Genomic DNA, 4907 nt, shown 5'->3' on the forward strand with positions numbered 1-4907 from the left:
TTTGAGTCCTATCTTTCTTAGAGTGAACCATGTGCAAATCAAATATATAAAGACCCCAGATGACTAGGCAGATGGCTTGCAGGAAAGATAGGAAAGGAGATTTTATCTTCATCCCTGTATGTTCAGCAATAAAACGGAGGGAGCCTCACAAATGGTCTCATAAAGTTAGTAATGCTATTATCTGCCACACAAGTGGCAATGAATATGGCACAAGGCAATGCACAATGTACATCTCTTATAAAGTGATAGCGTTTTCCTAACCTGAGAAACACAAACTGAATAAAGCTTTTCCAATAAGCAAAGAATGAGAAGAAGATTCATCTTGTTGTGCTTTCTTCATACAGGACCCATCAAATGCAGCCTTTAAAGGGAAGATGACGGAGTTCATGCAGAAATTCGACAAGAACAAAGACGGGAGAATTGAGATGTCTGAGGTAGATGAACACATCACTTAACACGTCACCGACTCTGCTGTTGACAAGTTATCAGATAGACCCCAATTATCCCTTCATCCCAGAAGAGGAAATCTCTAAACCCACTCATCACTTTAATCAAACCTGTAACTTACTGATAGAAAAAGTCATGGTCTCAAATAGAATAAAACAAGGTTTTCAATTCTGTTTGCTGTATGTGTGTTTAATCCACTTATGTACACTTTCCATCAGCTGGCTCAGATCTTGCCCACAGAAGAGAACTTTCTCCTCTGCTTCAGACAGTTTGTGGGATCCAGCACTGAATTCATGGCTGTAAGTGATGATGCTACTTTTTCATTTTATAAATCCGTGGTCATTTATATACTGATAACACAAAACTCTTCTTGGGCGCCATACAAATATCTTCCCTACACACATTCATTACAATCTAATATGCATAGCCAAATACAACATTTCGGAGAGTTTGATCATCAGAAATTGACTGCCTCAGTGATGTATTATGTCAAGTTGAAGAGAGAGGGGAGCTAAAGAGAAAGGGAAGCTTTTTAATCATCCAGTGTGGTAGGCAAGCATTTTAAAGGGCTAGAATGAGTAAGTACAAACTTCTATTTTCAGACTCATGTATTATAGATGTGCTGCTGTAATTCTCTGTAGACCTGTAGAGGGAGGCATCTATCTTTGATAAGGGCCTGTGATGGAAACAAGGCCAGCTGCTAGATTAAAACATTCATTAAATGGCATTTCTTGCTCCTTGTTCTCACAATGCACAGCTGCTTTGAATAGAAAATACAGAGGGTATAATGAAAAAGCCAGTGTAATTAACGTAAGAATAATTTGCCGATTATTTCTTCACCTCCGCTCTCCTATTCTTCTCATTTGTCCAATCTGAGATATATTGCATGTAAAGCTGTACTCTGTGCTGATAGTACAGTTACAATATCGTTGTACGTCTATCTGTATCTGTAGGCCTGGCGAAAATATGACACAGACCGCAGCGGCTTCATTGAGGCTAATGAACTTAAGGTAAGATTTCTATTACTTTCCCTGCTGTGGTATTCTTCATAACAATCTTGAAAAGAGTTTTGAAAGCTGCTAATGTGATGAGGCAGATGGAAACTATGCAAATCTCTCTGGATTTGGCTGGCATTCCAAAGAGAGTATACAAATCACTACCTTTGTAAACAAAGCAAATGAAGCAATGCTCACTGAAGAGACGATGACCTCAAAGAGAGTAAAGCAGATGTCACTAACAAATAATGTTCTTCTTAGGCTAAAATGCTTAAGGGGTACACAAACCAGAAAGGTAGAGGGATTGTAAGATAATGATAGAAGTTAGATTTTTTAATGGATATATATATATATATATGTGTGTGTGTGTGTGTGACCCTGGTCCCGTCACAAGTAGCACGGGTATATTTGTAGCAATAGCTAAAAATACATTGTATGGGTAAAAATTATAGATTTTTTTTTATGCCAAAATTAATTTGGATATTAACTAAAGATCATGTTCCATGAAGGTATTTTGTAAATTTCCTACTGTATATATATTAAAATTAAATTTTTGATTAGTAATATGCATTGCTAAGAACTTCATTTAGATAACTTTAAAGGAGATTTTCTCAATATTTAGATTTTTTTTTTGCACCCTCAGATCCCAGATTTTCAAATACTCTGCCAAATATTGTCCTATCCTAACAAACCATACATAAATTGAAAGATTATTTATTCAGCTTTCAGATGTACAAATCTCAATTTTGGAAAATTGACACTTATGACTGGTTTTGTGGTCCAAGGTCACATATATATATATACAAATGTAATAATGTAATATATATATATATATATATATATATATATATATATATATATATATATATATATATATATATATAATACTGTATATATATATTTAAGTTTGTTTCATCAAATGTTTCGGGGCCACTTCAAAAAGTATTCATACAAATATACAGAGCAAAAAAGCACGCACACACAAAAAAAGAGTGAGCACTCTTGGCCTGTGTAAGAAGATCATATATTCTATGAGATTTATCAGGTTTACAGAATGCCCTGGGGTTATATGTTTCTAATCCTCCATCTCTGAGCAGTGATACCGCCTTTTGACTGAAATAAGCTCCATTCTCCAGAGCTAGACCGAGCACATCTACCCTCAGTTGAAGCTGTGCTATTCTCTTCATGCTAATTTAGATTAAACTTAAAATGCAGTCTGAAACTTTTCAATCCAATTCATGGTAATGAGGGCTCGACGATATCTTATCCAGATCTCTGTAGAACAACTCTGTGTCATTCTCCCTACAAATGGAGTTTTGCTAAGACATGTTTAAAGAACTGGTAGTTGCTACATTTCAGATATTTGCATCCCATGGAAATAGTACATGCCATACCCTTATGCCGCTGCTATTTACTCTCTCAAAAGCTGGCAGTGACCAGTGGCTTTTGTAACGCTCCAAAAAAGCATGGAGCATGCTAAATTCCAGTTCTGCCAAAGTCATACGATAGCTTTGTGTGTTATTATTTCATTATTTTGCTGTAAATAGGCCCAGAAGCTCTCAAATCCCATTCACACTTGAGTGCATATCCAGATCAGCCAGGAGACTTCCGACATTTGTCACTGGTGTAAAACCTGGTGCAACATATCTTGAAGTGGCAGGTCTGAATATGCTTAAGTGTGAAAGCCACAAAGCTGCTATATGGCTCTTGAGGCAATGGAATATAGCGCACAAGTCAAATTGGCTATTTTTATGAAATTGTAATACATGAATATGTATTTATATTTATCTATTTTTGTATTGGAGATTAATGGTCACTGTATGCATTCACAGTAGAGGTACATCAATACAAGAATATACCTGTATGAGCATATTGTCAGGGTTCTGTCACTTCGGTCTAGTGTAATTCATAGTTTTGTGACAGAGCCCTGACACTCGCGTCATGTCATTGTTTTCATGTGAGCGTGCGGCTTCGAGTGTGCTCGAGCCGTGCGCTCTCGTCTGCGTGTACTGTTTCATGTTGGAGCGTGGTGTTCAGATCCCGGCACTCATGTCTTGAGTTTCGGTTTCGTGTCGGGGTCCGGACACTCGCGCTCCATGTTCTGTCTGTTGTGGGAGCGTGCGGTCTCGAGTTCGCTCGGCCGTGCGCTCTTCTGTCCACGTGTGTTGTGTTTTGTGAAGCACGCGGTTTGTGTTCAGCCGCGTGCTTTTCTTGTTGTCTTGTGTGAACACGTGGCTTATGAGTTTTCTCATTAGCTGCGTGTTCGTGTCTCTTGTTCTAGCACATGGCTTGTGATTTGTTTTGCTGGCCATGTGCTTGTGTTTTGTTTTGTGTGAGCACATGGCTTTTTGTCTTTGATTCGGTGTGCCATGTGCTCATGTCAATTGTCTTGACCCCTCCCATCTTGTTACCTGATTATTAGTTAATTTGCCCCACATGTGCTCCCTCATTCCCCTCCTCATTTGCTCTCCATTTATTCTCCTTGTGTTTGCAGTCGTGCGTCAGTTCGTCATCGTCAATCCCTGGATGTGTCCAGATCCTGCCTTGCCTTGCCTTGCCAGCCTGTTTTTCCCCCACGGGGTAGTTTGTGTTTCTGTTTGTTTATTTTTATTACCAATTAAAAAAACCTTTTTCTGCAATACTGAGTCCTCGCTCCATCCTCTACCCTAAAGCGTGACACATATAAGTCAGTACCAATAAAATTTCTATATACCTCAGCAAACATTAATATGTTATTGAAAACACTCTTAAATAAGTAAATACAATCATTCTATATACCACAGAAACAGTCAGTTTTTGCTGTGAAATATAAAATAATTGTATACAACTGTATGATATTGAACACACTCTTAAATAAATAAAAATGAGCAAAGTAAATCAATAGAATGTACTCTTAAATAAACTAATATTGCTTAATTAAAATAAACAGTAGTAAAATAAGGAAGAAATAAACAAATTACAAGTGATAGAAAAAATAAAAACAATAGAACAAAGATATAAATTATTTAACATCATAATTAAGAAATTAAGCTTGATTCTTGAGTTTAAAAAGGCTCAATTTTCTGTGAAGCTACTTTGAAACAAAATATACTGAGAAAGCTACAATGTCGGACTGCACTTCAACAATGAAACTTCTCATTTGTATGTGACCTATCCTTTTAATTGTATTGTATCAGGTAAAACGAAATTAATATAAAACTAAATTAAGGTTTTGCTTTGCACACATTTTAAATTGAAACATCTTAATGGAAATATGGCATTAGAGAGTTTACTGTTGAACACGTTGTTGCCACCAGTACAAGCCAAAATAATAATAAAACAACAGCAAAAAGAACAAACACTGTTTCAGGTAGGCAAAATCATAAAGCATAAAATCTTGTTAGTTATTCAGCTAATGTATGTGAGACCATACAGATCAAAAGAAAGAAAAAGGATGACTCAACTTCCCTATGGAGGACCCAGAAG

At 36.7% G+C, this 4907-nt stretch overlaps 1 long non-coding RNA gene across 1 annotated transcript; it reads left to right on the forward strand.

Moving 5' to 3' along the window:
• The first annotated feature begins 349 nt into the window (after positions 1-349).
• Positions 350-1458, forward strand: LOC107562738 (uncharacterized). Its single transcript, XR_001606026.1, has 3 exons — positions 350-434; positions 666-746; positions 1401-1458. It is a non-coding gene; the product is annotated as an uncharacterized lncRNA (long non-coding RNA).
• Positions 1459-4907: the final 3449 nt, after the last annotated feature.

The sequence above is a fragment of the Sinocyclocheilus grahami genome, unplaced genomic scaffold (assembly GCF_001515645.1).
Source record: "Sinocyclocheilus grahami isolate Dianchi unplaced genomic scaffold, SAMN03320097.WGS_v1.1 scaffold836.1, whole genome shotgun sequence".
In the NCBI taxonomy this organism is placed as follows: Eukaryota; Metazoa; Chordata; class Actinopteri; order Cypriniformes; family Cyprinidae; genus Sinocyclocheilus; species Sinocyclocheilus grahami.